General features: G+C 43.8%; 1 protein-coding gene across 2 annotated transcripts in view; it reads left to right on the forward strand.

Annotated features, from left to right (window-relative positions):
• NRIP1 (nuclear receptor interacting protein 1) overlaps window positions 1-23,092 on the forward strand; it is a 100,741-nt gene that overhangs the window by 14,172 nt on the left and 63,477 nt on the right. The window contains exon 1 of one of the 2 annotated variants that reach the window (XM_077294034.1): window positions 5,264-5,566. The exons of the other annotated variant lie outside the window; for it this stretch is intronic. The gene's annotated coding sequence lies outside the window, so the exon portion shown is untranslated. Of the gene's footprint in view, window positions 1-5,263; window positions 5,567-23,092 lie in introns of those variants that run through there. 2 annotated transcript variants of the gene reach the window in all.

Here is a 23,092-nt window from a genome sequence, read left to right on the forward strand (position 1 = left end):
TTTGAACCTGGTAAATACGAGACAACAAAATCAAAGCGGGAGAAAAACAATGACCAGCGGGCCTGTCTCGGATTAAGGCGTTTAGCAGACTCGAGATACATCAGATTTTTGTGATCAGTCAAGACCACCACACGATGCTTAGCACCCTCGAGCCAATGACGCCACTCCTCAAATGCCCATTTCATGGCCAACAACTCCCGATTGCCCACATCATAATTTTGCTCGGCAGGCGAAAACTTCCTAGAGAAAAAGGCACAAGGTTTCATAACAGAGCAACCAGGGCCTCTCTGCGACAAAACGGCCCCTGCTCCAATCTCTGAAGCATCCACCTCAACCTGAAAGGGAAGTGAGACATCGGGCTGGCACAAAACAGGCGCCGAAGTAAACCGGCGTTTCAACTCCTGGAAAGCCTCCACGGCAGCAGGAGCCCAGTTAGCTACATCGGAGCCCTTCTTGGTCATATCCGTCAAAGGTTTCACAATGCTAGAAAAATTAGCGATAAAACGACGGTAGAAGTTAGCGAAACCCAAGAACTTCTGAAGACTCTTAACTGACGAGGGCTGAGTCCAATCAAGAATAGCTCGGACCTTGACTGGGTCCATCTCTACAGCAGAAGGGGAAAAAATGAACCCCAAAAAGGGAACCTTCTGTACACCAAAGAGACATTTTGAGCCCTTGACAAATAACGAATTTTCACGCAAAATTTTAAAGACCAACCTGACCTGCTCCACATGCGAATCCCAATTCTCAGAAAAAACCAAAATATCATCCAGATAAACAATCAAAAATTTATCCAGATACTTCCGGAAAATGTCATGCATAAAGGACTGAAAAACTGAAGGCGCATTGGAGAGCCCAAAAGGCATCACCAAGTACTCAAAATGACCTTCGGGCGTATTGAATGCGGTTTTCCATTCATCACCTTGCTTAATGCGCACAAGGTTGTACGCACCACGAAGGTCTATCTTGGTGAACCACTTGGCACCTTTAATCCGGGCAAACAAGTCAGACAACAGCGGTAAAGGATACTGAAATTTGACAGTGATCTTATTTAAAAGCCGATAATCAATACAAGGCCTCAAAGATCCGTCCTTTTTTGCCACAAAAAAGAATCCCGCACCAAGAGGGGAAGAAGACGGACGAATATGTCCTTTCTCCAGAGACTCCTTGATATATGAACGCATAGCGGTATGTTCAGGTACCGACAGATTAAACAGTCTTCCCTTAGGAAATTTACTGCCTGGGATCAAATCTATAGCACAGTCACAGTCCCTATGAGGAGGCAGTGCACTGGACTCAGACTCACTGAAGACATCCTGATAATCAGACAAATACTCAGGAACTTCCGAAGGCGTAGAAGAAGCAATAGACACAGGCAGGGAATCCCCATGAATACCACGACAGCCCCAACTTGAGACTGACATAGCCTTCCAGTCCAGGACTGGATTATGGGTCTGTAACCATGGCAGCCCTAAAACAACCAAATCATGCATTTTATGTAAAACCAGGAAACGTATCACCTCGCGGTGTTCAGGAGTCATGCACATGGTAACCTGTGTCCAATACTGCGGTTTATTTGCTGCCAATGGCGTAGCATCAATACCCCTAAGAGGAATAGGATTTACTAATGGTTCAAGAGTAAAACCACAGCGCTTAGCAAATGAGAGATCCATGAGACTCAGGGCAGCACCTGAATCTACAAACGCCATGACAGGATAAGACGACAGTGAGCAAATCAAAGTTACAGACAGAATAAATTTAGGTTGCAAATTACCAACGGTGACAGGACTAACAACCTTAGCTATACGTTTAGAGCATGCTGAGATAACATGTGTAGAATCACCACAGTAGTAGCACAAGCCATTCCGGCGTCTATGAATTTTCCGCTCATTTCTAGTCAGGATTCTATCACATTGCATTAAATCAGGTGTCTGTTCAGACAACACCATGAGGGGATTTGCGGTTTTTCTATCACATTGCACCAAATTAGGTGTCTGTTCAGACAACACCATGAGGGAATTTGCGGTTTTGCGCTCCCGCAACCGCCGGTCAATTTGAATAGCCAGTGCCATAGTATCATTCAGACCTGTGGGAATGGGAAAACCCACCATAACATTCTTAATGGCTTCAGAAAGGCCATTTCTAAAATTAGCGGCCAGTGCACACTCGTTCCAATGTGTCAGCACGGACCATTTCCGAAATTTTTGGCAATACACTTCAGCCTCGTCCTGCCCCTGAGACATAGCCAGCAAGGCCTTTTCTGCCTGAATCTCAAGATTGGGTTCCTCATAAAGTAAACCGAGCGCCAGAAAAAACGCATCAAGATCAGCCAATGCCGGATCTCCTGGCGCCAGCGAAAAAGCCCAATCCTGAGGGTCGCCCCGTAAGAACGAAATAACAATTTTTACTTGCTGAGCAGAGTCTCCAGATGAACAGGGTCTCAGGGACAAAAACAATCTACAATTATTCATGAAATTCCTAAACTTAAACCTGTCTCCGGAAAACAGTTCAGGAATCGGTATTTTAGGTTCTGACCTAGGATTTCTGATAACATAGTCTTGTATGCCCTGCACACGAGTAGCCAGCTGGTCCACACTTGTAATCAAGGTCTGGACATTCATGTCTGCAGCAAGCATAGCCACTCTGAGGTAAAGGGGAAGAAGAAAAAAAAAACTCAGAATCTTCTTTCTTATAATCCCTCTTCTGCAATGCATTAAACATTTAATACTGGCCTGGCAAACTGTTATGACCCCAATGGCGAGGGTCTCAGAGGAACGTGGAAGTCTGCAGAATACAAAAATCCAGCTCATAGGGCAGTGGTAACTGGGTTGACCATATATCTACTCCTAACGCCAACACTAGCAGTAGCCGGGGATCATTCCTACGTTGATTCTAGATGACACGCGCCAGCCGGAGAATCTAGCTACCCCTAGTAGAGGAAAACAAAGACCTTTCTTGCCTCCAGAGAAGGGGACCCCAAAGCTGGATAGAAGCCCCCCACAAATAATAACGGTGAGGTAAGAGGAAATGACAAACACAGAAATGAACCAGGTTTAGCACAGAGAGGCCCGCTTACTGATAGCAGAATAAAGAAAGGTAACTTATATGGTCAACAAAAACCCTATCAAAATCCACACTGGAAATTCAAGAACCCCCGAACCGTCTAACGGTCCGGGGGGAGAACACCAGCCCCCTAGAGCTTCCAGCAAAGGTCAGGATATAGATTTGGAACAAGCTGGACAAAAATACAAAACCAAAACAAATAGCAAAAAGCAAAAGGCAGACTTAGCTGATATAACTGGAACCAGGATCAGTAGACAAGAGCACAGCAGACTAGCTCTGATAACTACGTTGCCAGGCATAGAACTGAAGGTCCAGGGAGCTTATATAGCTACACCCCTAACTAACGACCCAGGTGCGGATAAAAGGAATGACAGAAAAACCAGAGTCAAAAAACTAGTAACCACTAGAGGGAGCAAAAAGCAAATTCACAACACAGACCTATCTGTCAATGTCAATGGCTGCTCACTTTCCCCAGTCCTGTATGCTCAGTGCCTCGGGGTGATCCTCGACTCTGCCCTCTCTTTCAAGCCTCATATCCAAGCCCTTGCCTCCTCCTACCGTCTCAAACTCAAAAATATTTCCTGGATCCGTGCATTCCTTGAGTGCGACACCACAAAAACACTAGTACATGCCCTTATCATCTCCCGCCTGGACTACTGCAACCTCCTACTCTCTGGCCTCCCTTCTAGCACTCTGGCACCGCTCCAATCCATCCTACACTCTGCTGCCCGACTAATCTACCTGTCTCCCCGCTACTCCCCAGCCTCTCCCCTATGCCTACTGCTCATATTTAAAGGGCCACTGTCACCCCCCTCCAGCCGTTATAAACTAAAAGAGCCACCTTGTGCAGCAGTAATGCTGCAGTCTAACAAGGTGGCTCTTTTAGTTTTTGATTCAGTTATTCCCTAAATAAAGCGTTTTAAAATTTGTTCAAAATAACCTGTCCTTAGACCTGGAGGCGGTCCGAAGCTTCCTCGGTGAATCTCCCAACGGCCGTCACTCTTCTCTTCTGGGGATGTGGTCGCCGCCCCCTGCGCGCTGTTTCTTCTTAAATCCGGGCCTGCACTGTGCGTGCCTGCCTGGGGCAGGCGCAGTCTTCATTGTCCGTCATAGGTCAGATCCAGGGTGCCTGACTGCGCCTGTGCGGGCAGTGCGGCCACCCTGTTGCTGAATCCCCGCCCCGCACTGTGTTATTCATTATGCACACTGCGGGGCTGGGATTCCTGGGCATGCGCACTGCGCTGTTCAGACGCTCCCCCGGTCCCCCGCATTCCAGCGTTGCCGGAATATACAGGTTTCCTTGACGGCGTTTGGAACAGCCACAAAGAACAAAGCTGGAAGGCGGGGGACCGGGGGAGCGTCTGACAAGCGCAGTGCGCATGCCCAGGAACCCCAGCCTCGCACTGTGCATAATGAATAACACAGTGCGGGGATTCAGCAACAGGGTGGCCGCACTGCCCGCACCTGCGCAGTCAGGCACCCTGCATCTGACCTATGACGGACAATGAAGACTGCGCCTGCCCCAGGCAGGCACGCACAGTGCAGGCGCCGGATTTAAGAAGAAACAGCGCGAAGGGGGCGGCGACCACATCCCCAGAAGAGAAGAGTGACGGCAGTTGGGAGATTCACCGAGGAAGCTTCGGACCGCCTCCAGGTCTAAGGACAGGTTATTTTGTAAAAATTTTAAAACGCTTTATTTAGGGAATAACTGAACCAAAAACTAAAAGAGCCACCTTGTTAGACTGCAGCATTACTGCTGCACAAGGTGGCTCTTTTAGTTTATAACGGCTGGGGGGGGTGACAGTGGCCCTTTAATGTATTTGTCTATATTTGACCCGTATTCACATGTAAAGCGCCATGGAATAAATGGTGCTATAAAACTGTATAATAATAATAGATAGCTAATAGATGATAGATAGATAATAGATAGACAGATAGATGATAGATAGATAATATATAGATGATAGATAAATAGATAATATATAGATGATAGATAATAGATAGATGATAGATAGATAGATAGATAGATAGATAGATAGATAGATAGATAGATAGATAGATAGATAATAGATAGATGACAGCTATAGATAGACATGATACATAGCTAGAGATACATTAGACATATGGGAGAGCGCAGTGACTGGATATAGCGGCCATTACACAGGGCAGCTCTATCAGGCACATGATGTGCCTCCCCGGTACTGACGCCCCCGGTAGTGGCGGCTGCAGACCCCCGGGCTGGGCTGCTCCTCCCGCTCCGGTGACAGCAGCGCTGTGTGGGTGGAAGGGTTAAGAGCTGACGGAGTGGACGGATGGCACTAGTGGGATGGCAGTAGTGGGAGGGCTGTGTGCAGAGCCGGCTGAGCCGGAGGAGGACGCTCACACATTGCAGCAGAGCCCGGAGCCGCACACGGACCCTGCTCTCCCGCACGGCTGCACACTCTGGATTTGGGGGACAGTGTGGATGCTTGCACCCCGGACATGTGGACACCTGAGGCCCCGGGTGAGTAGCCGTCCTCTGCCTCCTCTTCCTCCTCCTCTTCTTCCTCCTCATGTTGCTGCTGTATTGTTACAAGGAAATGGCCCTGACTGTACAGCTTCTCATCCAGCCCAATGTGTGACTCAGCCAGGAAGGGGGCGGCTGGGGCGCTCGGCGTGGTGGTCCCCGGGGCCTGGACCACCCCATTGTGCCGAGCTCACCAGTGCTGTGCGCGGCCGGGGGCAGACTGGGAGCTGTCTGCTTTGTGACATGAGGTAATGCTGTACCTTGGGAAGCTGGCACACTGACACTGCCCAGCTGGGCTATGTGCTCACACCGACGGGGGCTCCTCACAGGGGCAGGGGGCTCAGCGTCACCTGGGGGGCTCAGCGTCACCTGGGGGGCTCAGCGTCACCTGGGGGGCTCAGCGTCACCTGGGGGGCTCAGCGTCACCTGGGGGTCTCCGACCTGAGCTGTCAGTGGAGCTGTTGGCCGAGCAGGGTGGGGAGTGGAACTGGTTACACTTTGTTACTGGCAGTGGGGGAGAAACTTGTGTGATACATTGTTATTATCCTGCCTATGTGTCTGCTGTCAGGAACACCAGAACCTACTGATATGGCACCAACATATACTGCAGAGCTGTACAGTGTACACTGATGTGGCACCGACATATACTGCAGAGCTGTACAGTGTACACTGATGTGGCACCGACATATACTGCAGAGCTGTACAGTGTACAATGATGTGGCACCAACATATACTGCAGCGCTGTACAGTGTATACTGGTATGGCACCAACATATACTGCAGCGCTGTACAGTGTATACTGATGTGGCGCCAACATATACTGCAGAGCTGTACAGTGTATACTGATGTGGCACCGACATATACTGCAGAGCTGTACAGTGTATACTGATGTGGCACCGACATATACTGCAGAGCTGTACAGTGTATACTGATGTGGCGCCAACATATACTGCAGCGCTGTACAGTGTATACTGATGTGGCGCCAACATATACTGCAGCGCTGTACAGTGTATACTGATGTGGCGCCAACATATACTGCAGCGCTGTACAGTGTACAATGATGTGGCACCAACATATACTGCAGCGCTGTACAGTGTATACTGATGTGGCACCAACATATACTGCAGCGCTGTACAGTGTATACTGATGTGGCACCAGCATATACTGCAGAGCTGTACAGTGTACAATGATGTGGCACCAGCATATGCTGCCGAGCTGTACAGTGTGCAATGATGTGGCACCAACATATACTGCAGAGCTGTACAGTGTGCAATGATGTGGCACCAACATATACTGCAGAGCTGTACAGTGTATACTGATGTGGCACCAACATATACTGCAGAGCTGTACAGTGTACAATGATGTGGCAGCAACATATACTGCAGCGCTGTACAGTGTACACTGATGTGGCACCAGCATATGCTGCCGAGCTGTACAGTGTACACTGATGTGGCGCCAACATATACTGCAGCGCTGTACAGTGTACACTGATGTGGCACCAACATATACTGCAGAGCTGTACAGTGTGCAATGATGTGGCACCAGCATATACTGCAGAGCTGTACAGTGTATACTGATGTGGCACAAACATATACTGCAGAGCTGTACAGTGTACACTGATGTGGCACCAGCATATGCTGCAGAGCTGTACAGTGTATACTGATGTGGCGCCAACATATACTGCAGCGCTGTACAGTGTATACTGATGTGGCACCAACATATACTGCAGAGCTGTACAGTGTACAATGATGTGGCACCAGCATATACTGCAGCGCTGTACAGTGTACAATGATGTGGCACCAGCATATGCTGCAGAGCTGTACAGTGTATACTGATGTGGCACCAGCATATACTGCAGCGCTGTACAGTGTACAATGATGTGGCACCAGCATATGCTGCAGAGCTGTACAGTGTGCAATGATGTGGCACCAACATATACTGCAGAGCTGTATAGTGTACAATGATGTGGCACCAGCATATACTGCAGAGCTGTACAGTGTATACTGATGTGGCGCCAACATATGCTGCAGAGCTGTACAGTGTATACTGATGTGGCACCAGCATATACTGCAGAGCTGTACAGTGTATACTGATGTGGCGCCGACATATACTGCAGCGCTGTACAGTGTACACTGATGTGGCACCAGCATATGCTGCAGAGCTGTACAGTGTGCAATGATGTGGCACCAACATATACTGCAGAGCTGTACAGTGTACAATGATGTGGCACCAGCATATACTGCAGAGCTGTACAGTGTATACTGATGTGGCGCCGACATATACTGCAGCGCTGTACAGTGTATACTGATATATCACCAAAATATACTGCTGAGCTATATATCATCGGCATATACTGCAGTGCTGTACTTTATATGGCAGTAATAGTATACTGATATGACACCAACATATACCATAGGGCTTCCTATCTAGTGGGAGCATTGATAGTAATCGTGTGTATTAATATAGCACTAACATAGTAATAATAATATATTAATAGTATATTGATAGAGCACCAACATATACCAATGGTCTTAACATTCAAAAGGCCGAATGGATAGTGATAATGTGTATTCATATAGCACCAGCATAGCAGTATATGGCATATAATATAGCACTGCTATATACTGCAGGACGGTACAATCGGGGCAGCAGGGAGAGTGATGTGCGGCTTACTATAGCATCTACTTGTACTGTAGTCCCTGACAATCAAAGAAGGTAATACGTGAAAAATGACATGACGCTGCCATATACCAGAGTAGTAGTAATAGTGTGTATTAATATGGCACCAACATGGTAATACCAGTATATTGATATGGCACCGACATATACCGGAGTGCTTTACTATGAAGCGGAAGTACGGATAGTGATATTGTATATTGATATGGCACCGGCATATACCAGAGGGCTTCACTATGAAGCGTAAGTACGGATAGTGATATTGTATATTGATATGGCACCTACATATACCGGAGGGCTTCACTATGAAGCAGCAGTAAGGATAGTGATATTGTATATTGATATGGCACCTACATATACTGTAGTGCTTTACTATGAAGCAGCAGTAAGGATAGTGATATTGTATATTGATATGGCACCTACATATACTGTAGTGCTTTACTATGAAGCAGAAGTGGATAGTGATATTGTATATTGATATGGCACCTACATATACCGGAGGGCTTCACTATGAAGCAGCAGTAAGGATAGTGATATTGAATATTGATATGGCACCGACGTATACCGGAGGGCTTCACTATGAAGCAGCAGTAAGGATAGTGATATTGTATATTGATATGGCACCTACATATACCGGAGGGCTTCACTATGAAGCAGCAGTAAGGATAGTGATATTGTATATTGATATGGCACCTACATATACCGGAGGGCTTTACTATGAAGCAGCAGTAAGGATAGTGATATTGTATATTGATATGGCACCTACATATACCGGAGGGCTTTACTATGAAGCAGCAGTAAGGATAGTGATATGGCTCCTACGTATACCGTAGTGCTTTAGCCATCACATACCAGAGGGTTGTACTGTCAGGAAGGAACAATGATAGTAATGGTGTATTATTATAGCACCAACCTATGCAGCAGTGTATTATTATTTTGAGTCATATTGATGTAACACCGACATTTACCAGAAGAGTTTGCTATCAAGAGCGCAGTGAAAGTATGATATAGAGTATATTAATATAGCACTGACATATACTGTAATGCCTCACAATAGAGAAAAGTAATAACACTTTATTAACATGGCACCAACAGATATCAGAGGCCTGTAATGTCAAAAGCTAGAAATGATAGTAATATTGTAGTGCGTTACAATTAGAGGATGTAATAACTCAATATTGATATGGCTCCAACGCCTGCAGTAGTGTTGTACAATCTTGGAGTGTAATAACAGTATATTGTTACAAAGCGCTTTCCTGTTCGCCTAGCGCAGTGATCTAGTAGTGTGTATTAATTTAGCACCGGTGTATACTGTACTGCATTACTATCTTGGGGCGTAATAACAGCGTATAGACATGGCACCAACATATACCGTGTCTGGTCATCAGTGGATGCCGTACACATACAATAACATAATAATGAAGCAATTATTGATGTGCTGTGTAAGATCCGGGCCAGACGCACGCAGTATAGGGGCGATAGATCGCCAGCTCCGCGGACCAGGCAGCGCTTTCTGTTCAGCTTTGGATTTATTGCATGTGGCAGTCACAGTTTGTCTCGTCAGTGGGGTGAGGGGGTGACATAGTACAGAACAACCTCAGAGTCCTACACTGGAGGGAAATGACTGTTCCAGTGAGTCACGCTGACGGCCCAGTAACTGGCAGCTCTCCCAAGTTATGGTTGTAATCATCACACAGTGCGGTGTGCTCTGACCACAGCTGGCTTCCCCTGCATTGCTTTGACCTTATATTGCAATTTAGGATGTCACATTTCATGTAACACAAATGTTGGAGACAGAACAATTGGTTCTTTTTACCTCGGAACATGTAAGTGATTTCTCCTCACCAAAAATAGTGGAGCGAAATCACCATTTATTTTCAGATCACTTTTTGGATCTGTTGTATTTTTCATATGTTTTTGTATAATATCGTACTTAGCAGAGCTGGATCTGTAGTGCCGCATCATAGTAATATCACAATGTATATCAGATAAGTAACTGATGAGTGACCGTGCTGGGATAAGGTGTTATCTGAGCATGCTCGGGTGCTAACCGAGTGACTTCAGAGTGCTTGAATAATATGTTCGAGTCCCCGTAGCTGCATGTCTCTGCCGACTGTTCCACAGCCGCAACACATGTAGAGATTGTCTAACAAACAGGCAACTACTGCATCTGTCAACAGCCGTGACGTCACCGCTGTGCTCTGCTTTTACTTTACGGCCGGCCGGCGCTCACAGTCAGTGCGGGAAGCAGACGGCCAGGGACCTGACGGACATCAGGTGAGTATGTACTGTTTTTTTTTTACATTTACAATGGTAACCAGGGTAAACATCGGGTTACTAAGCGCGGCCCTGCGCTTAGTAACCCGATGTTTACCCTGGTTACCCGGGGACTTCGGCATCGTTGGTCGCTGGAGAGCGGTCTGTGTGAGAGCTCTCCTGCGACCACACAGCGACGCTGCAGCGATCGGCATCGTTGTCGATATCGCTGCAGCGTCGCTTAGTGTGAAGGTACCTTTAGTCTCATGTTTGTTCAGCCAATGTGGAGAGAAAATAGATTGAAATTCAACCATATGTGCCCAATCCTGTGTTCTCAAGGGAGACGAGCCACCTCCAGGGACGTCTGGTAGCTGCTTTCTCCTCTCTCCCCATTGAGAATACATGCACACTCCAACAATGGTCCAACAATGGCTGACCAACCTATGAAGGATATGATCACTTACCATATTTTTCGGCATATGAGAAGATAGCACTGATGGGGTCTGTGCGCTGGTGTCCCCACCTCTCCCTATATCAATTCTGTGTGCTGTCATCTTACAGCTCATTTATGGAAGCTACGTGACCGTACACACTGTGAATTCACTATTTTATGCTTTAAAGAATACGATGTTCCCTTTGTTCTAGACATTGGTGGTGCTTCTATTCCCTAGCCCCAAAAATGATAGCCTTATAGGAGAACTTGGGGTCTTACAGTCCCAGAAGTTTCTGTAAGCTATGAGCTACCTAGGACTTTCCCAAGAGCTGTAGGCTGTTTGGGTATTTTACATCAGGGGCTTTTTATAATTATTTGTTTGTTTATATATAGATGTTATAATCGGAAATTCTGAATGTGATTTTCGCTATCTGTGAGACCATTTGACTTCAGGAGAACATGATCCCATCGCTCGTCATCTCATATTAGTCACTGTTTACCACCCTCAGAATAGCAGCCAGCAAAGCGATGGGCTGTTTGATTTGGGGTCTTTGGGGTCATGCATCTACTATATCAGGTATCACATTCGTCAGAGATGGGTTAAGAAATGGAGCCCCCCCCCAAGAAACACGAATATTGGAAACCTATGTATCAGACCGCCACAAAACTACGCTCTACATACATCCCCATGCAAATAATTGAATTAGATATGTGTTTTGTCGTCAGTGATCCATGTCATACCGCTGGACTTTGTGAAAGGAGATTACAGCTGATGGACTAATGTTTATTTTAAAGACACGGCGCGTTAACTCCCTAATGCTGTTTTGTGTGCCCTGGATTGTCGTCTACACCTTTATGATTGTGGCAGCCAAGCGTCCCTGCTAGAGGATTCTTTGACTTTGTTCCCCAGAAGGTGAAGTCATGAAATGCTTCTATTATCTTATCTAGGAGATTCCCATGTGTTTGTGATTAGGAAGAAGTGGCAGTGTGGATTATATCCTCTGATAGATCCAGTAGCTGGGCTGCAGCTTCGCTGTCTGGCCTCCGCTCTCTGAATCATGTGCACTATCTTGTGTAGACGACTGTGAAGATCTCTCTAGATAAAAAGAACTAAAGAATAAATTTGTACTTTTTTTTTACTTGGCGTAAACGCTGCTGTTCTCCTGAATCCAATGTTGTTTTTCTTTTGTTTCTACGCCTCTCCATTCCTGAGATATGGCCCCCTTTTCCATGCATATAAATCTAGACATTTTCGTCAAGGGGGTGTGGAAGAACAGTTGAGGACCATGCCCTCTTGGCTAAAAAGACTAAGGTTATATACTTTAAAGAAAGGGTTATATCTCAGGAACGGAGAAGCGTTGGAACCAAAGAAAAACAACGCTGGATTCAGGAGAACAGTGGCGTTTACATAAGGTTAAAAGGAATACATACGGTATTTATGGCAAATGACAGGTTCTCATGACAGGGTATGGCCAATTCGCACCATTAAAGTCTTCTTCCCCTATTACTAAAATTCCCAGTATTATTAACCCAACTGGTCTCAATAAATACACGGGAGACCATGTTTTGGATAAAATTGGCCACGGCAGCCATTTATTTAACAAATAATACAATAACCATTGTGAATTACCGAAATACCAGAAAAAAGAGGGAGGTCCTTGTAGTTACCAGATCTGGCACACTTTAACCAATTATTCAAAGTAGATATATCTTTACCCTCAGGCATGAAGCCCAAGCTCGAGGGCACCATGCCACGGTAGGTGGTAAAATAATGCCAACCACCGGCTTCCAGGGTACACACCTGTCCAGAGCCCCACTAAGTGCCAGATCAGCCATTACTAATTACATCCTGAAGGGAACTATGTTTACACCAACGTCAAGGACCCTCCGCCACTGCTACCCAAAATCTCAATTACTTCCAAATGTCCCTTATATTTATCTCTTTTTTTTATATATATTACAGCACTGTAATGCAAACAATCAATTCAAATGAAAACAGGTTGCTGAGGGCAAAAATACCCCAGATTTTCTTTTAGGTTTTCAGAAATGAGACCCAAAATGTTGTTCCATCTGGATAACCCCCATTCATAGGCAAAAGTAGGGATGATGAACATCTTAGATGGTAAGACCTCTAGACAAGTGGAAGAGCATAGCAAGGACTTGGCTCTTGAATTGGTCAACCACGTATTTTGGTTGCCTGCATCTTCAGACCATCACCCAACACATTTCGGGTTGTGTGGCGGCACACCCGCATGCCTGTAAGATCAAGCAAATATCCAATAGATTAAAACAAAAAGAATGTAAGAAAGTGTCTTTCAACCCAAAGTAATGGACATCCGAGGACTGGACTTTAAACTATTAGGGCTATGTGCACACGTTCAGGATTTCTTGCAGAAATTTCCTGAGCAAAACCGAACATTTTCTGCAAGAAATCCGGATGCGTTTTTTGTGCGTTTTTTTCCGGAGCTTCCCAATGCATTAAATAGCGGGAAAATGCGAAAAATCTGCAAAATTAATGAACATGCTGCGTTTTTTACCGCGATGCATTTTTTTCGCGGAAAAAACTCATCATGTGCACAAAAATTGCGGAATGCATTCTAAATGATGGGACGCATAATATATGCGTTTTTTATACGTTTTTATAGCGAAAAAACGTGAAAAAAACGCAACGTGTGCACACAGCCTTACGAGTTCTGTGGTTTTTAGTTTTAGCATATGACTAATCTACACCATGACTAAGAACCACTCCGACTCAGAGCTGGAAGGATCTCAGATATGCGTTAGCGCTGCCGAGTCTGTGGTGCTATAGAAATATAATTATTATTACTGTGGTCTTACAAGATGCAATTCATTCTCAACTGGACATGTGCTGGATGCTAGACAAGGTGCTAAAGGAATATCTCCACCGCAAAGGAGTAATGTATGTGCATGAAGCCATGTATACCTTCATACCATACAGCCTTTATAATCCTCCGCAGACTCCCAATACCGTCATGGACTGACACAATCACTCCTAGATGTCTTCTGCCGCGCTGAGCGATGGCTGACGTTACTTTATTGGCACTACAATAGGGTTTGGCGTATGCACAATATTGTCTGATATCGTCCGCTAAAATTGCACATTGGCGTTGCAGGCAATAATATTTATTTGTTGCTTTCATTGTAACTGTGGACTTTACTCACAGGTTGACTCCCCTTAAAAAAAAAATGTATGAAGGCAATAAAATTACAGGGGATGTCCACTACTTGGACAACCTCTTCTGAATTCCCATATTTCCTCCCAGTTACATAATAACTCTTATACTCCCATCTGGTGCCGGCATTGTTCTAGTGAAGTCGGCGTTGGCTGTCCCGGAGATTCCTGCTGCCAATCAGTGATGGGTTCACTCTCTCCGCCTTCGGACATATCAAGACAAGGGGAGGAAGTGAGAGACCAGATGCAGGGAGCAATTACTTATGTAGGAGAGGAGAATGAAGCATTCGCTGATTGGCTGCAGGGATTGCGTGACATAACAGCGTTATGCAATCCCTGGGTGAACCAACGCAGACACCGCGGGAATGGCACCCACACCAGAGGTGAGTATTATTTTACTAGGGAAAAACATAGGGATTCAGAAGCGTTTGTCCGAGTAGTGGACAACCCCTTTAATATAATTAGTAATACAATTGAGATATATTTAAAGAGGACCTGTCAACTAATCAAATCTGCCCTGTTTTTGCTCCAATTTTATTCCCGATAATTGCTTGAGTATTCTGTTGTTTGCCTTTTTTTTAAATATGTCATACGGTTCCAGAGATGTGGTCCTTTTTTATTTAATGCTAATTTACCAGTCTTTAATAAGGGGGTGTGGCTCACAGGATTCATTGGGGGCGTGTCTCTGCATAATTACTCTGAGCACCACCCCCTTGGAAAACTATAAAAATTAGCAATGAATAAAAAGACCGATATCTCTAGAACTATGTAAAACATGGGGGAGCACTGGGAATACAATTAGAGCCAGCACTGATTATTTTAACCAGGTCTTCTTTAATTACGTAGACTCACTCTTACGCTTTTCATACCAGTGCCCCTTTCTCAGGGCTGAGTTTTTCATTTTCACCCACTGGGCTATCACAGTGTGCAAAAGAACCAGTGAAATGATGACATGTTCACCTCTGCTACGTGTGTACACCGTACCCTTTGGTGGACAGATTAATAGAGGCTATTAAACTTTTTATGGTTCATTGCTCCGTGTTTTTGTTTTGCTAAAGAAAAAAAAAAGATTCCACCAAGGTGAAGAATGCAACTCCCACGTGTGCAAATGCCGCCATAAAGAGTGGTGTGGGAGGCTTCCTCGCTAAATTGCATTGCTATAACTAATCTTTGACATAATTTGTCTTCTGTCAGATGTTTGTTGAGAAGGCACTATCGTAAAAAATGACCTCCATGACTGTAAAAGTGGCCAATCACCTTACAGCTCGCTTGGCAGCTATTCTTCATGACTTCCCCCCTCATCCACATGGACTTTTGACTATGCGATCGACAGCTTATCTCATCTCTTTAAACATACTTGACCTTGATATCTTCTGTCGAGGACGAACCTGTGCACCCTTGTAGGAGAGTTGGTCAACCAATCTCGTCAGAATTGGCAAGAAGTGGGTGAGTAACTGAAGCTTCCCAAATAGTGTTATCTCGTGAACAAAACCGTAGTGATGGCAGTTTTTGGTGATGTTATAATCATTTTAGAAAGATTAGGTGGACTTGTAGAGGTTACCCTCCACATCCACACCATGATGATGGCCATGATGACCCCCCCCATCCACATGGACTTTCAGTTTTCGAAACCTTATCATATCTCATCCATCATGTCTGACCCTAACATCCGCTTTTGATGAAGAACCTGTGCACCCTTATCGGAGTTGGTCGGCCAGTCTCACCGAAACTGACAGGTTCAGTATCTGGTGTAGTCCTTGTTAGAAGAACAGCTCTACTTTTTTTTGAAAATTAAATTAGCTAAAAAAAAAAGTGCGTTTACTGTATATGACCCCTTCAAATGAAATGTGATGGTCCATGAGGAAGGGAAGCATCCTAAATGGACAACTCTTTAAAGACTTATGATGACAGATCAACGGCCTGAATTGATCAAACTGTCGCTGTGCGGCATCCCCCATGATGCTTAGCTTGTCCTGTAAATTGCCCATTATTGACCAGTCTTCTGCTTAGTAAAGATTTTCATTGGTATTATTTCGCTGTGGAAAGGCTGTAATTCAGTTAACCTGTACCTGCTCCACTTATTATCTTCATGGCTTGTGAGTCATAAAATTATCTGTATATATTTGCAGCGCTCAGCATTTTGGCCTTGGCGAGGGCTGAGCTGCAGTGCTGAATGCGGACCCCGTCTTACATTAGAGCTCCAGATACAGTGATATCACTCATTCTAGACTCGCATTAAAGGGACATTTTCTGCAGGTTTTTAGACTCTAATCTCACCCTTGTATAAAAAGTCTGTGCCTCCGTTTTCTAGAAACCCAGCAGCGAATGTATATGGAATGAGCTGACAAGTTCAGGCGCACTTAGAGCTGCTCTTACAGCTCTCTGGTTTTCCCAGCCTCTTCCTCTTCCAGCCTCCAGCCTGTGATTGACAGGTCTCGCTTTTCTTTAGTCTGCTCCCCCTGCTTGAGATCTAGCGCAGGCACTGTGATTCCCTGGGGCGGCGCATGCACAGGAGGGACTTTTTGATGTTGTGAGAGTTGGACTATCGATCTTCATATGCGCTGCCCACATGAATGATGGGGCTTGCTCAGGATCTCAGGCGAAGGAGCAAGTCATAGACAACAGTCACGGACAGGAGGGACGCCGTGTGTTGGGAGAGGCCGGAGAGATGCAAGTGCAAGCCATGCCCCCTGCACTTGTCAGCTAATTTTCATGAATATTTGCTTTGCCACTGGATTTCAAGAAAATGGAGGAATGGACTTTAGATACAAAGATATGGACGTCGCATGCTTTACGTCATTTTAGTATCTAAAAACATGTTGACAGATTTCCTTTATCCTAAAATGTAAGTGCTCTATCCAAAAGGTTTAAATGACTTAAATCCTACATGAATTTTAAGATCATAAGCCCGGCTATGAAATATAATGTGAGTACAATCATCTGTAAGATCTAGTTAGGGGCAAATTTAGAGGTTTTTTTTAAAAGGTTCTTCCAAATGCAATATTGCCCATGCAATAATGAAATTCTGCCTGCCACCACCACTAGAGGGAGCTCCTGCTTATGGATTAATACAAAGTTTTATGCTGATTAATCATTGTGTTTGCACTAAACTTCCTCCAGTGGTGGAAGAATATGTTCTTAGCTTCTTATAGGAGGGTTTCAGGTACAAGGAACCCCCATCCCTTAATTTGCCTATTCCTGTCATATAGAAATGGTTATGGACCCTTATAGCAGCAGCAGGAAAGCAAATTGCACTTTTTAGTTATCATTCCCTAGAGCAACTCCAGTCCTCGAGCCACCAACAGATCGTGCCTTCTGGATTTCCTTAGCATTGCCCAGATGATAATGCCATTACTTGTGAATTACGAAGGAAATCCTGAAAACATGATCTGTTGGGGGACAAAACCTAGAGAGTCCAGCCCCTGTTAAGCAGAAGCAGAGACTTTAGAGCATTCTGAGTGTTCTACTTATTCAACAAAAGGAAGGTCAAAAGATGAGAACTGGTTCTTAAAGGGGTTGTCCGATCTTGGATACTAGTCTGTAGTTACTCTGTTACTGCAGACTTGTGAGTCCTCACATCGCATGAATTATTCTGCCTAGACGTGTCTCACCTGTATGCAAGTGTATTGAGTGAGGCCGCCTGTATGCAAATCACATACTTGCGGTGACTCGCCCGCTTGCTTCCCAGCCAGCACCAGAGAATCCTAACAGCGCACAGTAGAATAACTTCAGACTTCTACCCAAGGAGGCCGGACAACACCTTTAAGGCACATTAAAGTAGATATGTGTTTGAGCCATTTTCTGATCTAGTGATACAGGCTCGGAAATGCCACGTTACTCTCTCATTTCATACCCCGATAATCAGTGATAAGTGGCGTTGTCTCTGCCCCTGTCGGGTTAATGCAGTTTACGTGCAATGGTATTCTCTGTTTGCCGGTTGCCTTAGTGTAATGTTTTAGCTCTTACCATTACCTTTATCCTAAAATCTGTGTGTGTATATATCCATACATAAAAGCATGTGACGGGTTGGCAGAACTGTGGAGAAGGACCTCTCCTTGCAATCAATATCTCGGTAACGCTGCATAATACTGATTACAACTCAAGCTTTGAATAGACAAGTCGTTTCGTGTCACAGAATTACCATCGGTACCAGAGGTTATACTTGGCTAGGCATCTGGGACTACTCACCTGGTTTGTATTCTGGATAAGGAGGTCAAACTTTATAATGACTAGTTGGCCTAAATCTGTCCCCTCCACCCTATTCTCCTCCCAATATTGCAAAATTACAAATTCCATTAGGCCATACCAGTCTACGGGATTCAGGGCACGATCAAAATCACTATACAGTTGTGTAACAGCAGGACAGTCATCGACTGGAGGCCACTAGACCAAATGATCCAATATCAGTTTCTTCCTTTACTACTTTAGTCCACCATGTCCATCATTTGATGGATGCCACCATTAACTTATACTTGGGCCCGTTGTGTTGAGATTTTATAATTTTCTCCCAGTCCTGCATCTGTATGAATCCTGGATATCGGAGATATGCTTGGCACCATTATTAATTAATGTTTCTTCCTCGACATCTTGTACATTTTTGTGCACATTCTGTCTAAAAATCGAAAAACTGCAAAAAGCCATAGATTTTTTATTTTTTTTTTCTTATGAACTGTTGGTCAAAGAAGTCAGGAGTGTTGGTCAAAGACAGACAGGAGGCTGGTCCGGCCATGCTGTGTTAAGTCTAGTGTGCTGAAGAATTATGGGACTAAAAGCCACCATACATAATAGACTAATGTCAGCAGAACCCACCGGCAGAAATGTCGGACCCTCCCGACTCTCCAGAATGTAAGACGCCGGCAGAGCGGTTTGGCCAAGGCTTCCTACTCTCTACTCTGAAAACACATGGATGCTCAAGCAGAACATTCATGAATGTGAGGGACTCAGGAAAGAAGGATGGCGGCTAGTTCTTTTCCATCAGTTTACTTGTGTATGGCCAGCTATGGGAAGCTATTGTCAGAAAATGACCTATTGTTTAAATCGGATGTTAAATTGGTTTATTTTTTTAATTTTTGCATTTTGATTTTTTTGCATATCACAAATAAAAATAAAATCTAGAATTATTGCACTGGAGCTTTTTTTTTTTAATTCACCATCTTACTGATGTTTCTGGAAATAATATATGTACATGGTCTTTATAGATGGTAATATAAAAAATGGCAAATATATATATATATATATATATATATATATATATATATATATATATATATATATTATTATTATTTTTTATTATTTTTTTTAATACATAGAACACAAAAAAATGATTTAAACAGCTGCCATTTTATTGATAGCCTCCCTATAAGTGCTGAGGGTACAGCTATACACAGTAAATAAAAGTTGTCTGACCCCACTGATTTTGGTGGGATCAGTTGTTGATATGATGTGTACAGGTGGACCTTACAACACTACCAGATGTTGGGGCGTGGGGGGTAAGATGGGACTGTTGTCTTTCTTTTGAACCCATGCAAAATAATGTGCCTGAACAGTAGCAGCATGTACTCACTTAACTCACCCCCCCACATTAAATAAACATGATTGCTTAGCTAAATTGAACATACATGTTTATATTGCATACAACCGATATCTTGACTTTTGTTTTTTAGAGACATTGAATTTGGAGTCCCATCTAAAATCGTCATGAATCATATATCGAAAAGCTGAGAAAAGTGTTTAAATGGGATGTTGTAGAAGTCCAACAAAAGACAGTCGTTTGTTAATTAAAAAAGACCTGCTTTTCATTATTATCAATTTTATATTATTTTTTAACAGTCCCAGTGATGTGGGCTTTTTATTTTACTTATAGTCTTTAGCAAGGTGGGGTGTGGCTTACAGGGCAATTATGCAGAGGAGCCTAGAGACACGCTCTAGAGGATCCTGTGAGCCATTTCTCCTTGCAAAGGCCATAGAAGATATCACTAAAAAGGCCCATATCTCTGCCTGCCGCCACCACTAGACGGAGCTCTACTATGCTGAATAATTATTCTGTTTGCGCTAAACTTCCCCAGTAATGACAGAGAGAATATCATCTTAGATGTTAGGATCAGAATTTAAAAGAAAAGAGTAAAACAAAAAAATGAATTATTCAAGGGAATAAAATAAGGGTAAATATTGGCCACTTTTGATCTGGTGACCGGTATTGAATATAGTAGGATGCCATCCAAATTTTGCTGCTTCACTAGCCAATAAAGAATCTACAAAAATGGATTTAGTCTCTTACAAAAACTTGCAGCTCTTAGACCCCAATCAAAATCTTCATTAATATTGATCTCATCTTATGACCTTTTTACGCTCCCACCACCATTAGGGTCCTCAGATGACTGTAATCCCTGCACCCATTATGGTTACAGTCTATAACGCTACATTTGGTTGGTATCCTGTTATCTTCTCAAATGTGTTACCACCATCATTTAGGTTCTGTGAAACTTTAAAAAAAAAATTAAGTACTGGCATACATGAGGAAAGACTGAAAAAAACTGCTCACGATGAGGTAGTACAGTCTGCCATGTCACACGGTGCGCCCACTTACTTACACACCATCTGCTCCGGAGCTGCTTTTTTCTGTTGTTCCGGCAGCTCACACCCTTCCCTCTCTTTTATGTGCTTGACACATAGTAAACTTTGTTATATTGAACTTGAACTTTTACCCCCTTTCCCGGTTTTTACACTGATCACATTTCCCCTTTTCAGACCATTTAAGTTTAAACTGATTTGTGCGCAGGAATAAAAAAGTAAAAAGTTCATGAAATTCTACTTTGAACTTGTGCACTGCGCTCGACTTTCATGCAAACTTTATGGTACTTTATGGAATATATATATATATGTATACATACGTACGGTACATACAACCTGATGGAGCTGATATACTTACTTTGAAAATCCATGTTAGCAGCCTCAATTGAAACTTAACCTTTCATTAGCTAGAGCTCATTTTAATACTTGGCTACTTTAATACTTTTAATACTTTTCACAAAGGATTATACAGCCATTCTTGAATTGTTGTTTTTTTAAAGTAAGTAAATCAGTCTCATTAGATGTAAGAGATTTACATAATTATGTATGCAGTTTGTAATGTCTAATCTGATGACTGCTTTAAGTACATATTTTTTGGAAAGTTTAAAACTATCCGTACATATGGTACCTTACCGGTTGGGTGACTACTAAGCATAGTGGCCTGCTACCAAATACCTTTTGAAGTTTATGATTATTCTTCAATAGGTTTCAAAAATGCAATGTGAGAAGAAGTGTGAAAATATTTTGCTGACCATGCAGTGTCTAAATGTACTTGAACTAGCTCCTCTGGGGATGTTTTCCTATCACTTCATTCCTCTTTCAGCTGTTCCTGGCAGCCAATCACAATAAAAGAATCCTCTCCTATACCGCATATTATACAGGAAAAATACTTTATATAAAGTCTGTCCACAATGAGAGCGATGAAGGAGGAAAGGTTCTCACTGTGTTGGTGAATATGTAATCAAATATTTGTCTACCAGGAATGTGTTGCATAGGCCTTCACTAGAGAGGAGCAGATTGCTTCGTGCAACCCCTGTCAATGGTTAATGGTCAGTGATGCATGAATTTCGCTACCCTCCGATATGCCAGGCTTAGCTTATGATTACCCGGGCTGGCGAGACGTCAGCTGTGGGCCACAAGCTACACGGATGATGTCACGCCAGCCCGGCAATTCATACACTGCATCGGGGAACGTGGAAGCTCAGGACATCTAGACGTCTCCTGTGAACGGCCAGAGAACACTGACCTGGACTATGGACCAGGGGTCACGCTATGCGGTCTGCTCATCTCCAGCCTTCACCCTTTATAGCTGAGCTGTAAAAACCCTTCCTACAAATCAGATAAAAGTTGCCTGAATTTAGTGGGATCGGTCAGCCATCTAATGTGTATCGTGGCTTTCCGACTCTCCCCCGAAAGTTGATGCCGGGGGAGGTAGGGACTTGCCAGTTGTTATTTTTTTGCCTGATTCTTTTGTTCTGATGCCAAATAAGTCGAATCTATAAGAGATAAAATGTAGTCAATCAATGATGTGTCAGACCGTTTGCTAATGGTTGTCTGAATTTGGCCAATAATGTGTTTTTAGCTGATGCATCACAGTAGGCCGTTGTTATTAAGCCCGAAGAATAATTCACCCATGGTCAAAATTTGCCATAAAAGTCTTAATTTTATTGGAATACTTAAATGTGTATATCATTGGACTTCACTGTTACTGGCATCGTCACTCATACCTACATGAAAACAAAGAAGCGGTGGGGTGCTTTTAACCGAACAAACATTGATTTCTTGGTGTGCTCTTGTTGACGGCTGCAGAATATATCACTCCCACACATGATTAATTAGTAAGTAACCCTGACGAGTCCAGAGCAAGTTAATAAGTGAAGATTGTTTGCCAAATCCTAAACCCTGGATTCTATTGTCTTGAGATAATAGAAGCAGTGACACATCCCACCACATCTATGTGATCATCGTGTGATTCGCATGCCATAACTTGCAGAATTTGTTCTCCTGATATCGGTGCCATCTGAGCATCTTATTGATTGCTAAGATCTGTCCCACCTACAGTTGTTTTGTTTTTGTCTTCCAGGTTGATATTTTATTTTTTGTTTCTCAGCATGTATCCCTGTAGCGTTGTCACATGCTGTCTCGGACCATGGAAAGTCTTCGGACTCTCATTGCACTGTCCTTAATGACTCTGGATAAATGACTAATGATTACCCTTTTGGCCTCTAATGAGCTCAGGATGACATCATGCAGATTAGTGAATCATGCCCTTCAAACTTAAAATGGTAGAATTTATACGTCCCTATAATCCCTTACGAGTTGACCTAGACACTGCATAATCCATACCGTCTAACATGTTACGGTAACTACTGTCATCTTATTGGCTGCTGGGTGCC

The sequence above is a fragment of the Ranitomeya variabilis genome, chromosome 3 (genome assembly GCF_051348905.1).
Source record: "Ranitomeya variabilis isolate aRanVar5 chromosome 3, aRanVar5.hap1, whole genome shotgun sequence".
Lineage (NCBI taxonomy): Eukaryota > Metazoa > Chordata > Amphibia > Anura > Dendrobatidae > Ranitomeya > Ranitomeya variabilis.